The 11350-nt window shown below is 47.8% G+C and overlaps 1 protein-coding gene across 1 annotated transcript in view; it reads right to left on the reverse strand.

Moving 5' to 3' along the window:
• Positions 1-10803, reverse strand: part of PTP4A3 (protein tyrosine phosphatase 4A3) — a 41727-nt gene extending 30924 nt beyond the window's left edge. Inside the window, exon 1 of the mRNA XM_015856403.2 lies at positions 10638-10803. The gene's annotated coding sequence lies outside the window, so the exon portion shown is untranslated. The remainder of the gene's footprint in view (positions 1-10637) is intronic.
• Positions 10804-11350: the final 547 nt, after the last annotated feature.

Genomic DNA, 11350 nt, shown 5'->3' on the forward strand with positions numbered 1-11350 from the left:
GCACAATCTGAAGGAGGCTTGCTAACGGCAGACACATGTTTTGCTGTTGGCAGCTGCAGGTGCACCTCAAGATGCAACCAGTGCGAATGGGCAGGTGGCTTAGCAAAGAAACCAAGAAAAAAAAAAACAAACACAAATGTTTTGGCCGATGCCATCAAAACAAGACTTCTGGGTTTGAGAAAACGGCATTAAGTTGATCCTGGATGCTTTGCAAACTGCTTGGGGGCCATAATCAGTTTATTTGGGGCATGCAATAGCCTTTGGCTCCTACTCTGTATGCATTTGCCAGAAAGACAGTTGGTCATGCTGGATTACAGCTGGTGGTAATTACATGCCCATGCCTCCTCAGTAGCATGGAGGGGAAAAAATGAGAGAGAAAACTGCACGTGTAACCCCCTGTTCGTTGCTTTGTGCAAAGACTGTTTCTGTTAGCAGAAATACAGCTTCTGCTCTGTATCAGAACCTGAAAAAAGTATCAGTGATGCACACTGAAACAGAGACAAGATGTGGAAATCACTCCCGTTGAAGCTGTTTCATAAGCGCTGTCGTATTCCCTAAAGGACACCACTCCCCCCTGCCCAGCTATAAACATGGCGAGCAACATTCCCTTCTGCCCCAAACACGTCTGCAGAATCCAAAGCAGATACCCCAAGATGTCTAGATGCCTGCACTGCCTTCATTTACATCTGATAAATTGCTACTCCCAAGGGAAAAGATTTGAAGCAGCCCTCAAGGTGCTTTAATAATCCAGACACCTATTTCTTTCTTTTCTGGACCTCAGAACATCTCATGCTTCAACACCTTATTCTCTGTCCCAAGCATCTTGCAGGTGGCCTGAGTTTCCTTACCAGCACTGGCGCCCTTAGGACTGGCCAACCTTAAGCAAATCCACTGCAGGTGATGGCACAATGCTGACAAGATGGACAACACTGTGCAAAAAGGGTCGATCAGGGGGTTGCCAAAACATGGTGCAAAACAAGAACTTGAGATGCCATTTGCAATGGTAACAACTCCATGAAAATAGTATCAAGAGGAACCGTCTCCAAAAATAGGCAAAAAAAGATGGTGATGGGTTCTAAAGCACAAGTCTTATGGGGATTGGCTGAGGGAACTGGGATTGTTTCATCTGAAGGAGGCCTAAGGGAGACCTCAATGATCTCTATAGCTCCCTGAAAGGAGGTTGTGGCAAGGTAGGGGTCAGCCTCTCCTCCCAGGTAACAATGACAGGATGAGAGGGAACGGCCTCAAGTTGTTTCAAGGGAGGTTCAGATTGATATTAGTAAAAAATCCTTCTCAGAAAGAGTGGTGAAGAATTGGAACAGGCTGCCCAGGGATGTGCTGGAGTTACCACCTCAAAGAGTCTTATGACTTGATGAAATCCTCCCACTCCAGCTATTGTAGCCATGTTCCATCCATCCTTCTCTGCTTCATTAGTCATTTATACTCCCCTTAGTTCTGATGTGCCCGAGCCTGAATGTAATTGAGGTTCATTTTTTGCTGAGGATTTCCTTTCATCTCCTTCAGCATTTCTAGTTTTGACAAACAAACAGCCAGTCCCCAAACCTCGGGCTCTTTGCTGCTTGTGGTTCCTTCCCTTTCATTTCTAAGAAGCAAACAAACAGGAGCAGAAGGTTGCAAAACATGCACCCCTGCCTTCAAATCAAGGAAGTGGGGAGAGAAGAAAGAGTAAAATCAACTGCAGGGAGAAAACACTCACCTGCACCTATAACAGGTGCTGGAAACAGTAGAGGGTGATTTAGGTGGTGAGAAAATATAATGCCACAAAATAAAGCAAAACAAGTGAGGACGACACAATGGGAGACCTGGGCTGCAAAGGAGCCTGTGGGCTGCTTATAAAGGATTTGGGTTGGAGATTTAATGCCCGATGTAACATACAAAACCACATAGCACAGAGAAGCTCAGGCTGGAAAACCACTTGATGTGGAGCGAAGCAGTGGGTTCTGCTGGTTTACTCCCAGGAATTTGCTGCTGATCCTCAGCGTCAGGTTGGCACCCGACAGCAAAGAAGAGCTGGGAATTGTGTTATAACAGCAGAGCAGTTTGGCTGGTAAACGGAGAGCCAAGAATAATCCTGCTAATAACCACAGAGCCCAGCTCCTCCTCATTGATGCCAATTTACACGTGGTTTAACAACGACATGGCATTATGGAAGAACGTTGCGGTGGAATATAAAACTATTGCAAATGGGCACACGCTGATGTAATTTAACTTAAGGATGAAAAACCCACAGAAATCAGCTTCTAACTAAAGGAAAATAAGATGATCTCAAACGGTCCCTTCTAACCTAAGCCAGACTATGATTCTATTCTATGAAAACCTGGAGTAAGCATAAGATCTGGCTGGTGATGTCCAACAGACTGGATAATTTGGACACCTGGAGCATCTTTCTATGCATCAGAGGTACCAACTAAGTTTCACCTGCCAAAGAGAGCATCCAGACCACAATGAGCATCCCAGGAAGGAGCAGAGTCTCCTAGGAAAGACCAAAAAGGCACCAAGAAATCGCACGGCAAAGACATTCAAGAGAAAGAGTGGAGAGAAATGAGACACCAAAGTGAGAATTTATCACCTCTAAGGTGGAAATCTCCTTGCAGCAAATCCTGCATTTGAGCAGGCTCCCAACCTCCAACCTGAGTTTTGCAAGGTCTCACACACAAAGCCCCAAGCTCACTCGGTGGGGTTTTAATCAAATCATTTTGAGTTATAGATAGCCCCATGCATCTGGAGGGGACCAGCGCTACGTGCATTTTGCTCTGATGAACTTAAATGTCATAAATAAACATCAGCGTTGAACAAAGCACTTGGCTCAGCCACACACAGGAAACTTCTGCTTCACACAACCAGGGCAGAGATTAGCACGAGATTAGCGTGGCCAACAGCAAGCTGCGGTGTTGCTACTCAAGGTTGCAAGCTGGAGGGAAAGGGAAGGGTGTTAGTGAAAGCTGCATTAAGAAAAACCTCCTCTGCCAAAAAGGCTTTTTGCACTGCAAAACAGAGAGCGGTAATGAAATTAGCTGATGGCAAAGCATTCTCCTGCAGGTCTAGATGGTGCAGCACTGAGGAAGCTTGGAGGACGGAGCGGCTCAGCAAGAGCTCTGCATGGTCCGTACAGGGACAAGCATCTCAACATCCCTTCCAAATGAGCACAGTGCTCCTAAAATAGCAAAACCTTTCCCAACCACACTCAGAACAATGAGCACTGGTGTTATTTAGGCTTGCGGACACAGAAAACGGTAAGTACTGGAGCACAGGGGTTGGAACTGGATGATCTTCAAAGTCCCTTCCAATCCAATCCATTCTGTGATTCTAAAAGCCAACGCAGGCACAAGAACAAATGGGTCCAAGTCATCTACAACTGAATTCAAGTTAAAAACAAGAACGCGTGACAAGCAGCATGTGTCCAGAAGATTTGCTGCAGTCAAACGGGTTTGTAGTTTGAAGAAGGAAGCTGTCAGAGGGGCTATGCCCAAATCCTGCCCTATGGCCATACCTGCCCAAAGGGATGCAAAGCAAATTCGAGCTGTACATACCCCTGATCACTGCAGGGGAGTTGGACTAAATGATCTTTCAGTGTCCCTTCCAACTCAAAATGACTGTTTGATTCAATGACTATATAAATCCACTGCAATGCGCCTGCCTATGCATCCTCTTGGGGAAACTGCATGGGGATTGAGAAGGGATAAAAAATAAAATAAAATAAAATAAAGGCATGGCTCTGTTTTTCCAGCTGACAGAAGGAGGAGGGGAGCTTAACTGCTGACTAGATTTGGGCTTTGTGAAATTCAGCTTGGCTTCTCTTAGAACAGCAGCCCTGCTCCCCTAAGCACCCTACCAACATTTCAGTACTAGCAGGGGGGGAATGGGGCTGACTTGTGTTGCTAGTCGTGTGAATGTTCTGTACCAGAGGGGAGCCTGAAGAACAAGTCCCCTTTTTATAGCGTGTTGGATGCTGGCACCGAGCCTGTAAATGAGAAGGAATTCAGAGAGGAGCAACAACAACAACAACAACAACAACAAAGCCTAAGGGGCTGGAGAGATTAGTTTGGGAGGGAGAAATGAGAGAGCTCAGTGTGTGGTCTGATGGATATGAATTGGGGATGGGAGTCCAGACCTGGCCAAGAATATGGACTGCACCCACTGAGCTCCCATCCCATGCAATCTGAAGTTCTCTGCCATTCCCCTGTTCTGTCTTTAAGGAGACTCATTTCTCCCACCTCAATAAACTGTAAAAATAATCATTAATTTAAAAGCTGTCAAGAGTGCAGAATGGGTTGGTGAAAGAATGGGAAAGGAGACCATAAAGAATTGAACAAAATGGGTTTGAGCTGGGTGAAGGGTGGAAAAAGAATATCACTGCATTGGATTTCCAGCACGGTTTGAACCCATACAGGCTCAGCTCATCCCCACACTGCTCTGAACACACACACACAAACAAACACCCCAAAGATTATGGGGACACAAAGGTGTTGAGTGTGCACACAGCCCTGCTACCAGCATCCCCATAATTTGGAGGATATCAGGTATCCATCTGAATAAAGACAAGATGAATTTTGCCATTTGTTGACCAAAATCCCCTTTTTACTGCCTTCTGTAGCTGCAATCCAGCACTGACAACGGGGTGCAGAAGAAGGGGGATGCAAAGGCTGGATAAACCTCCTCCAAAATGCCTCCAAACTCCACCTTAAAAAATAAAGCAATCGGGACAGCAGAGGTTACAGCTTTGGTATGAGAATTTTCATGAGCATGAGAAAAAAAAAAAAAAAGGGAAAAAAAAAAGACTGCATTGCTCCAAAGTGCTTCTTTTTTTTTTTGTTGTTGTTGTTGTTAAGCAAAGCTTCAGGGGCTCTGGGAGAGCAAAGCTCACTGCAAAGTTTGTTTTCTGTTGTGCCCACGTTACCAAGCAGTGCTGGCTGAGGAATGCACAGCAGAGGGGCACCGAGCCCATGGGGACGAGTGGGGACAGGTAGGGTGGCACAGTGAGGGCCATCGAGCCCCAAGGGCAACACCTGCAATGCTCAGTGAGTACCCGAGTTTAATGCAAGCTGTACTTCCAGCAGTGCTTTGTTGCATTGCATGTGCAACTGCTAAACAAAAATCATGATGTATACATACAAATAACAGTATACACATCATGAACGATGATATATACATTAAAAAGCATTTTCTAGAGGCTGAGATGATCAAACCAATTCCCCTGACTCCCTTCCCTGCAGTGCCAGGGTGCAGCACAGCAGCTCTCAAAGTCCTCTCCGGAAAAGTTCAAACCCTCAAATACTTGGAATTGCTCTCAGAGGGAATTTATTTTAAAGCCGCTTTAATGGCAGCTGGGAATTACCACGGAGGCACTTTGCTCTGCAATTTCCCAGCTGCTGACCCCGTTCACATAAAGGGGGCCCCGGTGGCCGCCCAGATCGGGGACATATGCTGAGTTGGGATCACCCCGACTCTCATCTGAATTTCCCCTTGTTCCTGCGTGGGAAGGGCTAATTTGCATGGCAGAAGCAAGAAAAATTAACTCCTGTACCCAGCAATTAAATGTGAGTTTGCATAGGCTGGATGCAAAAGTCTCTTTGGAGCCCAAGTGAGCAGAAAACTGCATCTATGTTGCTTTCCTGGAGTGAAAGTAGAGCTTTGAGGCTGTAGCCCTCCAAAAACCAAGTCAGGTGTGAGACCTGCTCTGCATGCAACCTCAACCCCAAAATTCATCACAAGGTCTGCCAGAAAACATCTTGTCCTTCTTAAGAAATAATAATAAAATGGATTTAAAATAACTGGTATGAAGCCTGAGCTAATGGCAGGTCCTGCTTAAAGACTGGAAGCCCTAGGAGATGCCGCCACCAGGGCTGAGGTTGTTGTTCTATCCAAATCCTATTGCCCGGTCACTCACCTCATTGCTCGTTTAGGGTTATGGGGACCTTTTCAACTAACTGCCTACATAGGGGCATCTCAGTTAACCCACCAGGGTGACCAGAAGGAACCCTGGAAAGGGTCGGAGACTCTATGTCCAGGTGGAGGCAGGGAAGGAAATGGCTTGGTGAGGAGGGAAGGGCTGAAGGATGCTGCTGTTCCCGTTTTGGTGCACAAGTCTCAGGGGTGCCACTGGAAGCACTTATTGACCAACTTACCCACTCCCAACAAGCTGGCCCTGCAAACCACAGCCAGGAGAGGTGTTATTTCTGTCCAGACACATCTACAGAGATGCTTTAACTCTATCATCAAATGGCAACACGCAAGGGACTCCCAAATCCAAGCTGGGAGCTGGGAATGGCTCTGGCTCTGCAGGTGATAAGGCAAGGAAAAAAGGGGGGGAAAAGAAGAGGCAAGTAGAATCATCAAGGTTGGAAAAGACCACTAAGATCATTTAGTCCAGTGGTCAACCCAGGTCCACCAAGCATCATGAAACAGGCTGGCAGTGGACTCACTGTCCCTGGTGGTGCTCAAGACCACCAAAGGGTGGATGTGGTATTCAGGTAGTTTAGTGGGTATGGTGAGGATGTGTTGATGGTTGGACTAGATGATCTTTGCAGTCTTTTCAGCCCAATGGGTCTATGGTTCTATGCCCAATAAACCATGTTCTTCATGAGGGACAATGAACGCACTCAGGTTCTTGACTCCAGCAATGCAGCAGGTGTAGGGATTGAGTTGCTTCCCTCAGTATTTAAAGGAGAAATAATAATTAAAAACATGAGATGTAGGGAAGGTAAAGAGCTCCACACTCAACTCTCCCCCACCCCAAAGGCTGCCTTGATCTGTTCTTCCCCAGCACTGGGCTGCCTGGGCACTTGATCCCCTCCCTGCTGCAACGCGATAACGCGGCAGTGCTGCCAGCTCCCAAGTTAAACATCTTATTAACAGCTGTGACGCAAAGAGGAAATCGCCAGGAACTATCGCAGAGATGAGAGGGGACACATTTGCCATTGATTGGGTGTGATAGCACAGCGGGGAGATCCGCGCATGAAAGGCATTTGACCCTTCCTTCCCCCCCACCCATGTCATGGGAAAACGAAACCCGACGTTCAACCAGCGCGGAGGCAAGAGGGGAAAAATTAATTATTTTTTAAGATAAAACAACTCGCCTTACAGGAAACCATTTGGATGCAGAGCTGTGTTCAGCTGCAGCCAGCCTCCGTCACAGCCATCCATCACTCTTGTTTGGAAATCAGGCTTTTTAGGGTGGGAAGGTAGGGGAGAAAGGGGAGGGGAAAGGAATTAAGAAGCTCTCTTGCAGCTGAAGAGCTGCAGGAGGCTGTTGGCAAAGTGGTCCAGTGATCATCTGAAATGCAGACGGTCACGTGAGGAGCTGTCTGCAGCTCCAGCGCAGCCCAGAGAAGTGCACACACAGCATTTCCCCACCCGGCCGGCGGTCCCCGGCTTTTACTCTACAAGGTGACCCTGTGCTTTACACTGGAGACACAGGGACAACACCCAGCTCCTGCTCGGAGAGATGGATCTCCCTGCCTTATCACTTTGTTTTTGCTTTAATTTTCACCCCATGCATCATTCCACACTGAAAGGGCTCCAAGTGCATCACCCACCAGCCCCGCACCTCCACCAGCACCAAGCCATCAGCAAAAGTCCCTCTGCAAAAGCTGCCCCTCCACCCCAACCCAACCCCCACTGACAAATCCCAGTCTTTCACTCTGCAATGATGACTTTTAGTCCATATAAATCAGCACTACGCTCCGGAGACGCATTGCATTGCACTAAAGTCAGGCAGATGCAGTTGGACTAAAAAAAGAGCATGAGTTGTGCATATTTTTTTTTTTTTTTAAAGGCAGATTGCCTTTCACGCTTGAATATATTTATAGATTTATAGGTAGGGCTGTTGAAATCTTAAGGGCTCCTTGCCACAGGAATCCAGGCCTTTCTCATGTTCACAAAGTGGTGTAACCATATAAAAATGGGACTGCAGTGGAGCAACGGGTGCTGCTCGCCTCCAACCATCAGGGATAAAATAGGGGAAAAACAAATAAGCATTCAAGCAGTAAACTTGTTGTTTCCATTCGGGATGCAGATGAGGATGTCCCAGAGGTGGGATGGCCTCATGCAGTGCACAGAAACCCCATACTCCCAGCCCCACAGTTGGTTGCTTTCTTCCACAACAGAACAGTATGGGATAAAATAGGGGAAGAAATCCTATTTTTTTCCCCTACTTAGGCTATAAAAACACATCCGGATGCTAACCTTGGGTTTCCCTATAGAGTGGCAGCGTGCAGCTATTTAAGACAAAACCCAAACTGTAATTAAAGTTATTGATAGAAGCCAACATTTGCTGCTGGCTATTTTGATACCAAGTGTTGCTATACCTCCAGATACTCATTTCCATAGTCTGCAGAGGATGATTAAGTTGGAAATGGGGCTAAATGTTCATAGATTATTTTTTTCCCAATGTTTTTACAAGCACTTGTACTTTGGGATCAAAGAATTGCACTTTGCAGGCTGATCCTAGAGGATGCTGCTCAGCAGAAAGATGTGGCACTGAGGAACCTGGGTTAGTGGGCATGGTGGTGATGGGTTGGGTTGAATTGGATGATCTCAGAGGTCTTTTTCTCTTTAATGATTCTATGAATGGACATGGTGGTGACAGGCAGAAAGAGCTGGACTTGACTTAATGGTCTGGTCCAACCTTACTGGTTCTATGATCAGGAACTGCCTGGAAACCAGCGTGTGATTTCCAGTTATTGAGTTACACATAAAAATGAAACTAAAAGAGCATAAATGAAAGAAGGGGGTTACAGCAGATAACCTCCGGAGGTCCCTTCAACCCCAACCATTCTGTGGTCTTACAGAAGGTTTCAGCTTCTGAAAGCAGAACTGACGGGGCTCCCCTGACATGACTATTTTCAGCCCCATGCAAACACAAGTATCACCTTCCAGAGGGAGAGGGATTTCAGTGCCGAGCATTCACCAAAGGGTAAAAGTCGCTTCCTCCACCTGTTCAAGTGCCAAATCTGATAGTGGCTGCTGGCATCTGACACCCCCAAAATGCAGCTCTGCTGATGTTGCAACACCCTTTGCCTGCACCTGGATGGTTAACTCTGAAACCTACTGATAACATGAGATTAACCTCCTGGCAGTGTATAGGTATCGGTGCTGAATGCTGGTGGGTATACAGCTCCCCAAGCTTTAAATCCACCTGCAGGCTTTCACTGTGTGCTGTTAGCAATCATCTGACCTGCAACATTAAGAAACATTATAACTGCAAACTACAAACACTGCGTAGGGAGATCCATATCTACCATCCGATATACATTTACCCAAAATACTCCTTCCCCATTGCTACCAATAAATAACACGACTTCTTTAAGGTGCTGCTTGGTTGCTGATCCTCCTTCAGCACACGAAGGACGCCAGGCTTGCACAAAGAACCCCCCGACAGCTCCAGATGCCCCATTTACGTTCCAGCTCCCATGAGCAGGAAGACAAAGCTGTAACCGAATTAACTGGAAACTGGCAGCAGTGCCAACATGCCAGATTCCAGCTCATTGCTGCTATTAGCAATCCCAGTCGCAAGCAATACCCACCTTATGTAGGGTGGAGAGACAGTGCAACCCCACACACCCAATCCAATGGATGCTGTTTTATGCAAAGAGCCAAAATCAGGACTTGCAAGGGAGTGTATGCTTGTCCCTTGCGACATCGAGTTATGCGTGGAGCTGCTTTGCTGGTGCACAGCACCATGTACAGCCCCATTAGGATGGGTGTCTGTAGTCTGCAACCCTGCACGTGGCCTCCTTGGGGCTGTTGCACTGATATAGCACACCAAGCACGAAACCCCAGCTGCTTTCATGTCCGCTGCTCAGTGCATGACCCTCTCTATTCCCCAGCACTGTTACTGCACTGTGCAAAGCCACACATGTACCCCCTTGTACCTGCTGCACCTCGCAATGCAGTACATAACCTACTTCACCCTTCCACCCCTCAGGGTTACCGCAACCTGAAATGCTATGCTGGACATATATAGACCCCTCCCATGATTACTGCACTGTGCAATGCCGTGCTATCCCTCCCCCAGGGTTACTGCACCATGCAACGCACGCACGACCACCATCCCCCCCCCAAACCACACCCAATGCTTACTGCACCGTGCAGCGCTATGCAACCTCCCCCACATTCACTGCACCGTGCAAATGCATGACCCCTCACGGCGCAAGATACCCCCTACACCCCCTCCATGCTTGCTGCACAATTCCACCCCCCACCTCGGCCTTACCGCACCGTGCAATGCCACGCATGCCTCCCCCACAGCTACCAGCACGGTGCAATGCGGTGCACGAACCCCCCCCTTACCCCGTGCTACAAACAACCCCTCAACACCACGCAATCCCAGCTCCCACCGTGACAGCGGAGCCCAGTTCCCGTGCGTGTCCACCCCCGCTCATCGTGATCACCCCCGCGGGCGGCCTCCCCGTGCCACGACTGCATCGTGCGGCCGACACCGCCGCTCTCAACGCTTCCCCATACCACGATCTCGACCGCAAAACACGCGGTCCGTCCCCCCACTTCCCCATCCCCATCCCCATCCCCGTCCCCATCCGGCATTGTTGCGCGGGCGGCCCCACGTGCTTCACCACCTCCCCCCACCTCCTCCTCCGCGTTTCTCGGTCCGCACCGACCTGCTGCTCGCCTGGCTCCAGCTCCGGCCTCGCCGCTCCGCTGGGCCCCGCTCGGTTCCGCACCCGCACATGCAGCCGCTGCCGGTACCGGTACCGCTCCGCTCCGATGCCGCCGCTCCTTCTCCCGTTGGTCCCGGAGAAGCGCGCGCGCGCGCCGCAAGCTCCGCCCACCCAAAAACCGCGCCCCCGCTTGAGGTCACGTGACGGCGGGAGAGCCAATGGGGAGAAAGGGGAGGTGGAAGGGAGGGAAAATGGGCGGGGCTATTGAGTGGGCGGGGCTACGCTATAAGGGGGCGGGGCCAAGGGGAAGGTTATAGTGAAGGGACCACGCACCAGGTCCCTATATATATATATATATATGGTATATATGGTATATATACAGTGCTATATATATAGTACTATACTATATATACACTGTATACTATATATATGCACACTATATATATATAGGATATAGGATATATAGGTATAGTATATATAGTATATATTGTATATATGATATATATGGTATATATAGTGTGTATACAGTATATATAGTATATATACAGTACTATATATACTATATATATACTATATACACTATATACTATATATACACTATATATATAGGATATAGGATATATAGGTATAGTATATATAGTATATATGGTATATATGGTATATATAGTATATATATAGTGTATATATAGTATACATAGTATATATACAGTACT

Source organism: Coturnix japonica, chromosome 2 (assembly GCF_001577835.2).
Source record: "Coturnix japonica isolate 7356 chromosome 2, Coturnix japonica 2.1, whole genome shotgun sequence".
NCBI classification, from domain to species: domain Eukaryota; kingdom Metazoa; phylum Chordata; class Aves; order Galliformes; family Phasianidae; genus Coturnix; species Coturnix japonica.